The 13691-nt window shown below is 42.7% G+C and overlaps 1 protein-coding gene across 4 annotated transcripts in view; it reads right to left on the bottom strand.

Annotated features, from left to right (window-relative positions):
- PLEKHA5 (pleckstrin homology domain containing A5) overlaps positions 1-13691 on the bottom strand; it is a 260060-nt gene that overhangs the window by 132848 nt on the left and 113521 nt on the right. The gene's annotated exons all lie outside the window — the stretch shown is intronic.

Raw genomic sequence — 13691 nt, 5'->3', positions numbered from 1 at the left:
GCCCAGGGTCACACAGTTGATGAGGAGCTGAATGGAATTCAAACTCTGGTAGCATCTCTAGTGCCTAGATATTTTATTATTAAGTTATACTAACTCACCAAAAAGCTATGACTACATTGGTGAACATCCTTTTGAACTAGAGTTTGTATATATAAACATATATTTATTCAACATAAGGAAATCAAATTATACATGTTGCTTGCAACATACCTTTTTTAAAATTTTTATTTATTTATTTAAAAAAATTTTTTTTTTGACAGGCAGAGTGGACAGTGAGAGAGAGACAGAGAGAAAGGTCTTCCTTTTGCCGTTGGTTCACCCTCCAATGGCCGCCGCGGTAGGCGCGCTGCGGCCGGCGCACCGCGCTGATCCGATGGCAGAAGCCAGGTGCTTCTCCTGGTCTCCCATGGGGTGCAGGGCCCAAGAACTTGGGCCATCCTCCACTGCACTCCCTGGCCACAGCAGAGAGCTGGCCTGGAAGAGGGGCAACCGGGACAGGATCGGTGCCCCGACCGGGACTAGAACCCGGTGTGCCGGTGCCGCAAGGCGGAGGATTAGCCTAGTGAGCCGTGGTGCCGGCCTCAGCAAACCTTTTTTTGATTCAGCGACATGTCACAGACAGCTTTCCCTGTTAAGAATCACATCTCTAACTTATCTGATGGCTGTTCATCACAATGATCTAAAGCCATGTCCTATTTATTTTCAGTCTTTTGCCACTGTAAACAATACTTAACATATATCACTGCCAGACATCTTTGTGTTAGCTGTGTAGGATAGTTTTAAGCAGAAGGAGGGATAAGTCAGCGCCTCTGCCACGTTCTGAACATTTGCACACTTTGTCCTCCGTCAGAAGGTTACGATTTACATTCGTCTCTCAGTGCACTGCATTTCTCCTTTCCCCAAACCTCACTCACTCTGAATACTGACAACGGTTTTTCTTCTTTGAAAATCTAATAGAAAATACATGCCATCATACTCTTCTAATTGTGTGCGTGTTTTAATTGCAAATGACTTTACACAGTTCTTCATATGCCTAGTCACGCGGGAAGTGGTCTCACTTAGTGGTCAAAAGCATGCTGGGTCTGGAGTTTTATGATCTCAGTTCAAGTCCAGCTCCTCTTCTCAACAGTTCTCTGACCACAGGGAAGTTACTTAGCCTCTCCTGGTTTCAATTTCCTTATACGGAAAAGAGACAATCATTTAATCCTCATGGGATTTTTGTGAGTACTATAGGAGAAAAACTATGTAAAGCAATTAGAACAGTGCTTACCCACATAGTAAGTGTTTAATTAAATGTTGACTCAGACTTAATGCTGACTCTTTTCTACAGCTCATGCCTTCCACCTAAAATGGTAATTCTTAGTAGAATACGGGCAAACCATTTTATAAAACATACCGTGTATCTTGTTAGAATGCTAATAGCATGACAATTTTCAGATACCCCGATCTGAGTTGTCTTACAATTAAACCTAGCACGTAACATAACTGGTGCTAAAAACATTCCTTTCATATGAAACTGCTATAACAAAAATTAAAAATAGCATCTCAAGTTGAGAAAACAAAATTGTTTCATCATGCAGTTTGAAATACAGAAAAGCAAGCCAACACAGTTTGCTATCACCAGAAGGGTTTGCATATGTTTTAGGAAAGCAGTGATTCATATTCTTTCTTTCCCATTTTTTTCAAAATGAAGATTTTGCTAGCTTCAATTTTGCTCAGTTTAAACTTTTCACACTGAAAACGAAAACAAGCCCATTCTTGGAAACATCAAAAAGAAGTCAATGAAAGGGCTTATTTCCACAGTTCCAAAAGCAAAGAACAGTCCCCCTTAAATGACATAAATCATAACAGAATGTATGAAGGTTAAATGTAATAAGCTTATTATCCCTACCCTCAATCCAATTCAACCTAGCATTATATAATACAACCTTCAACTGTTCTCACCGTCAGGATAGTTATAACAAAATACTTCTAAAAACCTACTAAGAAGGAAGTTCTAAATTATTCTAGCGGATCTGATCTAGGTGTGTTCACAGCTGTGGTTGCTGTAAATTTATCCCATCTGAAGGCAGACATTTTAGTAATAAAACTGCAGTACAATATGTTGCACAGTCACCACAGTGGCGTAGCGGCAGAGCTGCCTACAGCTGCCAGGAGAAAAACAGTAAAATGAAGCAGCAGAGATCTGTCAAGACTCTGCAAATTGATCAGGGACACTGAGAGCTAACAAGTAAGACAAGCTTTGGGTTTATGAAGCTACCAGCACCCTGCATGGCTTCTTTAGGAACTGGGAGGCTCAGACCCCTTCCTCCACTTACCCGCTGATGCCATGACTAACCCCAAGGTAACACAGCAGTCAGCAGTGGACACAGAAGAGGGGGGAAGATCTAGCCTTGTCCTCTCGAGACCATAGAGCCTGAACTGACAGTTTAATAGGATGGAGCAAGCTGTAAACAGATCATTATAACATAACCTGATTTGCAGAATGCACGAGAGGAAATGGCTAAAGGCCCGGGGGAATCTGGAGAAGGCTTAACAATGTAAGTGACAGCTGACCTGACTCTGGCAGGGTGAGGGCTCAGACAGAGGAAGCTCACACAGAAGACGCAATCCACAGCTCCCACCTCTACAAGGTGCTCAACTAACAGAAAAATGATTCATTTAAGGAAAGAACTACTTTTCTTTTTATTTTCCCCCCAAAGAAACCTGTTATTTAAGGAATACAGACTTCATGCATTTCGTAAGTAATTGTTCGCACCATGGCCGCCCTCCCACCCACTCTCCCACTCCTCTGCCTCCTCCCTCTCCCATTCCCAGAAGGACTTCTGTTTAAGATTGCCCAGCTTTGTGTGAACACTGACAAGGCAAACCGAGCCCAAAACCCGTCTTAGGAAAGCAGGCTGAACAGACTTGTGTGGATGGGTGCTCACTACTTTCTCAGGGCTAATAGACATCTTGAAGTTCCTGGAGAGTCCTAAGTCTCAGTCTGGATTCTCTGTTCACATGGATCTTTACTGAGGAGCAGGAACCACAGAAACAGTCAGGCGAGGGCCTCCAAGGTCCTCTCAACCAAACTTGTGTTTCGGTGCCTTCTGCAGGCATGCTGTGCTGAGGAGTATCCACTTGTGATACCTGTCACTTCTCAGTCCTGTCACTTCCTTTCTTGGCAGCACCTGAAGCTCCTGGCCACTGTCTTGAAAATGCCACCACCCTTGACTCCGACTTGTGTGACCTGGTTCCCCAGCACTGACCTCACAAAACAGGCTTATGTCTAAATGACTTCAACCCAGCATCCGACTGTACCCTAATACCCAAACAGAAGTTCTTTTAATGGGTTAGAACGAGATCGCCTATCAATCTCTTTTCCATAAAGTACTCCATGAGTTTAGCACAACATGAAACATGCAAATATTTTATCAATTGATTCTTCTTTTTAACCTCCTAGGTCATTTAATATAGATCTTTCAGATGAGAAAAAAGCGTAAAATGAGAAGAGCACAACTGTAAATTCAACCCTACATTTACACAGAAGCAAAGTGAGAATAATGATTGCTTCTGCTTCCTTCTTCCCAAATTTTTTTTTTTTTTTGGACAGGCAGAGTGGACAGTGAGAGAGAGAAAGGTCTTCCTTTTGCCGTTGGTTTATCCTCCAAAGGCCACCGCGGCTGCCGCACTGCGGCTGGTGCACCGTGCTGATCCGAAGCCAGGAGCCAGGTGCTTCTCCTGGTCTCCCATAGGGTGCAGGGCCCAAGCACTTGGGCCATCCTCCACTGCACTCCCTGGCCACAGCAGAGAGCTGGCCTGGAAGAGGGGCAACCGGGACAGAATCTGGTGCCCCGACCGGGACTAGAACCTGGTGTGCCAGCGCCGCAAGGCGGAGGATTAGCCTATTGAGCCGCGGCGCTGGCCCACTTCCCAAATTTTCAAACTGTACCTTCATAACCTAAAAAGAATTACCAAAGTAAGACTAATTATAAAGTAAATTTTTTTATTTTTATTTTTTAACAGATTCAATACAGTTTATAGATAAAACTCTAAGAATATGATACTCTCTCTTTCACAAAAGTAAATTTAAAATAATTTGAAAATATAGTTTGCTCTCTCTCTTGCTAGGTTTCCCCATTATCTTAGCTTAGCAGTTGGCTATCAGATAAGGAGTAAATAAACTCACAGAAATTAATCGCATCTAATGATAATATGATATAGGTTCCAAGTATCCCATGTACTGAGTGCATAGGTAACTATTACATCAACTGAAGTCCAGAACAGAAGTAAACTCTCTGCCATCAAGGCAGACAATCAATGTGAATGTTGGGCCGACAGCTTATGCTAAATAATATGTTAGTCACCTTCACTTGACCCTGACGTAACAGTCTGGATATTTTCAATTTACTACCCAAAAAATGTTCAAGAGCTGTTCCATGCTATTAAGCTGGTGTTCCTTTAGAGCTAAAATTTCGCTACACAGCAATTCCTGGAAAAATAATTGGAAGATCTGAATGATTTAAGAATCAAATTAATCCATAAACACCTGCTTAGGAAGAGACCAATTATGATGAAAAAGTCCTTTATACCGGCTGGCGCCGTGGCTTAGCAGGCTAATCCTCCGCTTTGCGGCACCAGCACACCGGGTTCTAGTCCTGGTTGGGGCGCCAGATTCTATCCCGGTTGCCCCTCTTCCAGGCCAGCTCTCTGCTATGGCCTGGGAAGGCAGTGGAGGATGGCCCAAGTCCTTGGGCCCTGTACCCGCATGGGAGACCAGGAGAAGCACCTGGCTCCTGGCTTTGGATCAGCAAGATGCGCTGGCCGCAGCGGCCATTGGAGGGTGAACCAACGGCAAAAGGAAGACCTTTCTCTCTGTCTCTCTCGCACTGTCCACTCTGCCTGTCCAAAAAAAAAAAAAGTCCTTTATAACCACTAGAATCCTCCTCCCTAGGAAGTCACGGCTACTCAAATATACTTGCTACTAAAAGGATTAAAAAATCTTTTAATTTGAGAATATCCAGTTTTGAGATCATCAATGAACAAGATGACCCTCCGAGGTCAGTTTAATAAGACACTAACTCAGATATTTTCTATTCCCTTTACGTTTTTCTTTCAATCCTTTTAGACTTTCTACTCTTGAGTGAGGTTAGTTGCCACAACTTCCTCCTTCAAAAGCCTGTTGTTAACAGGTATTTCTCACCAATTAACGTTATTTAGATCCAGCTCACACGTCACCTTCTCACAGAGATCTCTCCCATCCTCCCTTGTTTAGGTAGTTCCAGTACGAGGTATTAGGAACAATCAGCATGACTAACATTAGGGTCACAAGCTTGAGTCCTTCCACCCCTAAGAATCTGCCAGTAGGGATGCATCTGAACTGCCTTCCACAACAAATATAAAGTGTACATTTGAGGAGGCTGGATTAATTCAAATAAGTTTATTTATATGACTAGATATAAGCCAAAATGATCTACAAGGCAGCAATGATGTGGGCATTAAAACTGATCATCTATCTTCGCTTTGTTCTTATTATCCTATGACATCAACTTCTGAGCTAGAGGAGAAAAGTGTGATTCTTTTTATACCTCCTTTAGCATATCCAAACTCTTTATAATTATCTTTGAGTGCTTGAAGACAACTTCACTTGATGTGGGAGAAAATGAATTCTGAATGGTGAATCTTTATATTTTTTCACTTTAACCGTTACAGTTCTAGGAAAAACTTCTGAAGTATATATATGTAACACATGTAGCATGAACATTTTACATGTGAATATATGTTTTTGAATGATAGTTTATGATTTTTAACTGTACATATATTTTCATTCTAAATTATAAAATCTAACTTGTTTTCTACTGAGTCTAATTTACCAACAATACTTCTACTATTCAAGTACTAACAGTCCATTCTGTATTTGTACCATCTGCTGGGAAGACACATGGCCTGTTTCTGATGCAGGAATAGCATCAAACATTATAATATTACCACTTTCATTATCATCAAAAAACAGGCCTCAAGGAAACTCTAGAATGGTGGCTTTGTGTGTTGGCTTGATTTACTTAATAAGAAACTTCTGTTTACTCTTGCAAAGAAGCAAGAAAATATTCATGTTTTACTATCACAGTACAGGACAAAAGATATTACGCAGAATCATGATTCCGACATAGCTTTGGGAACCTAAGAGACACTTCTATCTCTACAACGGACTCAACGAAAGGTCCTGAAACACTAATCGAATTCATAAACTGTCCTTTGCTCATCACAATACTGTATAACAGACCTATCAGAAGGTCTTGTGTCAACAACTCCAAACAAGACCATTTGCCTGCCAAGAACAAGTTTTACTCGGGCATGGGTATTCTCCTCTAACGACAAACAAACAAAACCAAACATCTCTTTGCCATGCAGTGATTGGGAAAAACAAAAACAAAAATCCACAGGTTTTAACTTGTATACTTTGACACTCACATTTCTGACAAAAGGGAAAACTCCTTCATTTGTTTTCATGCTTCTTTTCTTTTCTTTTTTTTTTAAAGATCTGTTTTATTTATTTGTTTGAAAGTCAGAGTTACACAGAGAGAGAAGAAGAGACAGAGAGATAGAGAGAGAGAGAGAGAGAGAGAGAGATCTTCAATTCGCTGGTTTACTCCCCAACTGGCTGCAACAACTGGAGCTGCACTGATCAGGAGCCAGGAGCTTCCTCCGGGTCTCCTACGCCAGTGGAGCGGCCCAAGGACTTGGGCCATCTTCTACTGCTTTCCCAGGCCATAACAGAGAGCTGGATCAGAAGTGCAGCAGCCAGGTCTCGAACCAGCACCCATCTGGGATGCCGGCACTGCAGGCGGTGGCTTTACCAGCTACACCATAGCACCAGCCCCTTCATGCTTACTTTCTACAAATTCATTTTTTTTTAAAGATTCATTTTATTTATTTGAAAGGCAGAGTTACAGAGAGAGAGGGAGAGATGGAGAGAGAGAGATTTTCCACCTGCTGGTTCACTCTGCAAATGGCCACAATGTTTAGGGCTGTGCCAGGCCAAAGGCAGAAGCCAGGAGCTTCTGGGTCTCCCACACTGGTGCAGGGGCACAAGCACTTGGGCCACCTTCTCTCAGGTGCATTAGTAGGGAGCTAGATGGGAAGTGGAACAGCTGGGATTAAAAGCAGCGTCCATGTGGGATGCCAGCATAGCAGGTGGTAGTTTTTCCCAGTATACTACAATGCTAGCCTCTTTTGTATAAATTCTATGACATGCTTTTAAAATTTTTAAGATTTTCAATTAAGAAAAAGTTATTTCTTTTCATCTACTTGAAAGAGAGAGAGAGAGAGAGAGAGAGAAAGTGAGTGTTCTTCCATCCATTGGTTTGTTCACCCCCCAAATGCCCGCAACAGCCAGGGCTGGGCCTAGGAGCTAGGAACTCAATGCAAGTCTCCATGGTGACAGGAACCCACCCACATGAGCTATCACCTGTTGCCATCTGGGGTCTGCATAAGCTGGAAACTGGAAGTAGATCCAAGACTCCAACTCATCCAGTCCGCTATGGGGGATGCAGATGTCACAAACAGCAACTATACTTCTGCACCAAATGCTCATCTCCCCTTTCTTTTAAAGAAAAATATTTATTCTTGCTTTAGATGTTTATTAGAAATGTTACATATATTGTTATCTAGCATTAAAAAATTTCAAAACATCTGGGTTGAGACTTTAATTTCCTCTGCTAATAATAGTCACATCATTTGGTTAACAAATATTTACCAAATGTAGTATACTTTCTGTAAAAGAAGCATTTTGCTAGATCTTGTAGGAGATTCACAAAATGAAAAAAGAAATGAAATGTTTGAAGGTGGCTGTGTGGGAAGTTAAGCATCTAAAATACAAGTAAGAAAAGTGGATAACATAAAAGGACTGTAGGCCAGACTGCGCAGGTCACAATTCTTGATCAAGCTTCAGAAAATTATTGCACCTCTGTACTTCAGTTATATTCCTTTAAAGATTTACTTATTTTATTTTATTTTATTTTTATTTTTATTTTTAAAAGATTTACTTACTTATTTGAAAGTCAGAGTTACACAGAGAGAGATGGAGAGGCAGAGAGAAGTCTTCCATCCCATGTTGCACTTCTCAATTGGCCACAATGGCCTGAGCCCCACCGATCTGAAGTCAGGAGCCAGGAGCTTCCTCCAAGTCTCCCATGCAGCGGGGCAAGGGCTCAAGGACTTGTGCCATCTTCTACTGCTTTCCCAGACCAGAGCAGAGAGCTGGATTGGAAGTGGAGCAGCTAGGATTCAAACTGGCGCCCATATGGGATGCTGGTGCTGCAGGCGGGTGGCTTTACCTGCTATGCCACAGCGTCAGTACCTCATTTATTTATTTAAAAGGCAGAATTACAGGGGCATGAATGGGAGAGAGATATCTTCCATCTGCTGGTTCATTCCCCAAATTACCCCAACAATAAGGGCTGGACCAGGCTGAAGCCAGAAGCCAGGAACTCCATCTCAGTCTCTCATGTGGGTGGTAGGGGCCCAAGTACTTGGGCCATCTTTTGCTGCTTCCCTAGGCAATTAGCAAGGAGCTGGATTGGAAGTGGAGCAGCCAGGACTTGAACTGGCACTCATATGGGATGCCAATGTCAAAGGTCAAGGATGAACCTGCTGAACCATAACACCAGTCCTATGTGCCTCGGTTCCTTATCTCCAAAATGAGTATAACAATAGCACCTTCCTGGTACAACTGCTATAGACATATGAATGAAAATGTAAAAACCTCTACAACAGTGTTTAACACACAGAGTTCATTGTGCAGTTGCAATTGTAGTCATGAAGGACATGTAGGTCATAAAGAGCAAAGCTCACCCCCTATAAAGATGGGGAGACTGGAGAGTAGAAAACAGGAAGTCATAAAACAATAAATGAAATGGCTAGTTGGCTCAGTTACCACGTGGTGATTTAGAAAGGCAGGTGAAGAGCAAGGTTGAAGGCTGTAAGCAAGACAAGAGCCACATGGAGCTGCTGAAGAGAGGAGCGTTGTGATAAAAGGAGAACGAGTAGTAGAGGTGTTTTTTATTTATTTATTTATTTATTTATTTATTTTATTGACAGGCAGAGTGGACAGTAGAGGGAGACAGAGAGAAAGGTCTTCCCTTTTGCCGTTGGTTCACCCTCCAATGGCCGCCGCGGTAGGCGCGCTGCGGCCGGCGCACCGCGCTGTTCCGATGGCAGGAGCCAGGTGCTTCTCCTGGTCTCCCATGGGGTACAGGGCCCAAGGACTTGGGCCATCCTCCACTGCCTTCCCAGGCCATAGCAGAGAGCTGGCCTGGAAGAGGGGCAACCGGGACAGAATCCAGTGCCCCGACTGGGACTAGAACTTGGTGTGCCGGCGCCGCAAGGCGGAGGATTAGCTTAGTGAGCCGCGGCGCCGGCTGAGTAGTAGAGTTTTTAAGTCATAAGGAGGGTTAGCAAGGGTCTGGATTTAACACAAATGCCCTTGAGAAAGCGGATTATTGCTCAAAGCAGTTTAATTTCCTACGAAACAGGACTTAGACTGACAACCTCACCAGACCAATTAAAAGCACAAAGCAGGGGTCTCCTTCCATAGTCCAATGGTAAAGAAAATGAGATTTGATTCTCTTAGGAATGAGTATGACTCGGTTTATATTACTGTCCAGATTTTCAGTGGAATGTTCTTGAATAAAGGTTTTTCCAAAACACCAGTGAACTCAACAGGGTCCACCTTCGACACCTGCTGCAGCGGCAGACTGGTCACTGCCATCTCCTTCCCACTGCTTCTTGCTTGCACAGTTTTGTTCAGGGAAGGGGTGCACCCAGTGAAGCACTGTACTCCCTGGGTTCCCTTCAAAGCTGGGTGAGGGAGGTGCACTCAGGGGGAGGTGCATGGAGTGTCCAGTGGGACTCAGGGCAGGCAGGATGCTTTTGCAGGGGCTTTCTCTATGAGAGGAAATTGTGGCCCTTGTGATTCTTCTTCCTTTTGGAGGCAGTGACAGCCATTTTGGACCATGAAGTAATCACTCTAGGATGCTGAAGCAGGAAAGCGAAGGGAAGCAGGACCCTGACTGCCACCCTCGCAGGCTTGTCTCTGGGGCTGCTTTGCTGGGAAGAGCAAACCACCCAAGCAGCTCCTTGCTGAAACCCTGGGGCAGGGAAGAGAATTGACTCTTTAGGAATAATTATTACTTACACCCTGGGGCTGAGGCAGCTCCCCTTGGACCACAACAAAATCTGGACTCTTTCCAAATAGGAAGGAAGCTGGAGGAAAGTGGAGAGCAGCTTACTAGGCACCAAGAATGGCTCATCACGTTTAAGTCAATCAAAATGTAATCCAGCATGGAAAACCAGTTCAGTGCATTAAGTGACTAGAAACAAGGAGCAACAAAAGGGAGACTCAGCTGCTGAAACTGTTTTGCATCAAAGAGAATCTCACAAAGGATGTACCCAACTGGAAGCTGAAAGAATATAACACACTTCCTTACAGAGTAAAATTACTGTCAATCAAGTAAAAAAAATATCTTAGAAATTGCTATACAGTAATATTTTCCTACTCTAGTAATCTAGCCTTTGCATCTGTAACTCTCTGGTTCCAAAACTGGCTGAATATTTAAAAAATGCTCCTTACACATTAGAAACAAAACAAAAAAGGAATAATGTATATTAATTTAAATAATTGATCAACTTCAGTTCCTAAATATCATTTTGAAAAATTTTGTTCAGATGCTTGAGCATCACTTGCATAAATAAATTACAATACCCAAACAGGAACTTCAGAAATGGACCAGTTTCACAGGTTCACTTTGAAAAATTTCATATTGCATATGTTACCATAACAAACTCTTGATTGTTCAGAATTTACTCTGGAAGTCATACAGCCAGGTCAGAATCCCAACAAAAATATTTAGTGTTAAAAGAACGTAAAATAATACAACCACTGAGGGGAACTGTTTAGCTCAGACACACACAGAATTTCCACCTGACTCAGCAATTCATTTCCTAGGTATATATTCCGAAAGAGTTGAGAACAGGTATTCAAACAGATACTTGCACATGATATTCATAGCAGCAAAATTCACAACAGCCAAAGGTATATCAATGGATGAATGGATAAATAAAATGTGACATGCAATGGAATATTATTCAGCCATAAAATGAACAAAGTATTGATACATACTACAACACAGATGAACCTCAAAATCACTGTGCTAATGCAAACAACTGGACAAATGATCACCTATTGCATGATTCTATATACAAGAAATACCATAAAAAGGTAAATTGCCAGCGGTTTTGGGATGGGGAAATGATGAATAACTAATCAAAGGGCACAGGGTATCCTTTTGGGATAATAAAAATGTTTCGGAACCAGATAGAGGCAATGGTTGGACACCACTGTGAATGAGTCCATTAAATGCCAAATCGTGATTTAAAATGGTTAATTCTATGCCATATGAACTTTCCTCGAATTAAAAGGTAAGTGATACAGCATCAACATGAAATATTAGAGCGGTCGGCGTTTGGCATAGCAGGTTAGTTAAGCCTTTGCCTGTGTCGTCGGCATCCTATATTGGAGCCAGTTCGTGTCCTTGGCTGTCCCACTTCTGATCCAGCTCCCTGCCTGGGAAACAGCGGGAGATGGCCCAAGTCCTTGAGTTTCTGTACCCATGTGGGAGACTTGGAAGAAGCTCCTGGCTCCTGGCTTAAGCTTGGGCCAGCCATGGCCATTGTGGCCATCTTGGAAGTGAACCAGTGGATGGAAGATTCTCTCTCTCTCTCTCTCTCTCTCTCCTCATACTGTTCTCTTTATAACTCTGCCTTTCAAATAAATAAAAAGTAAATATTAAAAAAAGGAAATATATAAAGATTTAAAGGAAGATGCAGATTACAATTTAATCAGTGCTAAGCCAGCAGTACTTCCAACAACAGTTCTTCCCCCGCCTGGATATCCGCTGGTATCTTCTTCACTACAGCCAGCATTCCAAGGAGACTTAAGGCAAGTGTCCATTCTGATACTCAGATTAACGTGCACACTGAGAATGGAACTTGTCCAGGAGAGAGATGGTAATGTGCATTCTGATCTAAATCACAAATAGGAGACCCTGCCAGTTTTCTACTGCAGAGATTCTCTAGGGAAAGTCTTTGGGAGTAGGGGGCCCTCGAACATCACCTTACAATGCTTTGTTGATGCTTCTCATGAGAAAACGGGACTAATGGTTTGTGTCTTCCTGCATGTTTTTCCTAAACAAGGGCCTTCAGAGCAGTGCTTCTCACCATATAAAATAATGTTAACCAAGGGGAAGAATGAGCACAACTTGAAAATTTCTACATTACCAGCCCACAAATTCTCTAATTAAAACTCCATCTTTGGGGCCTGCATCGTAGCACAGCACGTGAAATCACTGCCTACGACACTGGCAGCTCCCATCAGAGTGCTGGTTTGAGTCCCAGCTACTCTGTTTCTGATGCCGCTTTCTGCTAAGGCCAAGTGGGAAAGCTGTGGAAGCTGGCCCAGCTACTTGGTCCCCTGGAGCCCTAAAATACTTGGATAGTAAGATTTTTACCCTTGGGGTGGGTGGGTGGGGGTGCTGAAAGAAGCAGTAGAGGTCAAGTACTGCTGGGCACTTCATATCACATGGAATAAAGAGATTGCATAAACCCTTTTCACTGGTGTCTGCCCCTCTGTCCTAAAACTGCCAGCCCACTGTGACTCAAAGAAGTGGTAAGTTCAATTTTGACAGATTATAATATATTTATAAAATATAAAACACATCTTCACAAGCAACTGATTATAAATTTTATTACTGAAAATGCTTCAAGTAGAAGGAGAGAGTCGGGGCTGACACTGTGGTATAGTAATTTAAGCTTCTGCCTGTGGTGCCAGTATCCCATATGGGTGCTGGTTCAAGTCCCGGCTGTTCCTCTTCCAATTCAGCTCTCTGCTGTGGCCTGGGAAAGCAGTGAAAGATGGCCCAAGTGCTTGGGCCCCTGCATCTGTGTGGGAGGCCAAGAAGAAGCTCATGGCTCCTGGTTTCAGATTGGCCCAGCTCCAGCCGTTGTGGCTACTTGGGGAGTGAACCAACAGATGGAAGACCTCTCTCTGCCTTTCCCTCTCTGTTTGTAACTCTGCCTCTCAAATAAATAAATAAAATCTTTAAAAAAAAAAAAAAGGAGATAGTCACTAAGGCAATCTGTCTAAAATTCCACAAATTATTCACATTTAGGAATATCCCATAAACTGAAGGCCATGGGAGTTTAATCATGTCTTTCAACAATAATTTAAATTTTGAAATTTCACAGGGTGTCTTTGTGTTCTAAATAAGGTGTTTTTTTTTTTTTTTTTCTGGTGAAATGTTTTACCAAGAAATGTGGAAAATTGGGTCATATTGTATCAAAAGCAACACCCTCTAACAATATGGGTGAGAAAGAGAGAAAAGGAGTTAACAGAATTCTGCCCATAAATGAAGAAACATTCAACTCAACCAGAGTTCTCCGAACTTGTCATTCCTGAGCACCTCTGAGATCCCATCATATATAACTACCACATTATTAAGAGCAGTTGCCAGTGCTGTGGTGCAGCGGGTTAAAACCCCAGCCTGTAGTGCCAGCATCCCATACGGACGCTGGTTTGAGTCATGGTTGCTCCACTTCTGATCCAGCTCTCTGTTTTGGCCTGGGAAAACAGCGGAAGATGGCCCAAGTCCTTG

The sequence above is a fragment of the Lepus europaeus genome, chromosome 6 (assembly GCF_033115175.1).
Source record: "Lepus europaeus isolate LE1 chromosome 6, mLepTim1.pri, whole genome shotgun sequence".
NCBI classification, from domain to species: domain Eukaryota; kingdom Metazoa; phylum Chordata; class Mammalia; order Lagomorpha; family Leporidae; genus Lepus; species Lepus europaeus.
This window is presented reverse-complemented; position numbering and strand designations above follow the sequence as displayed.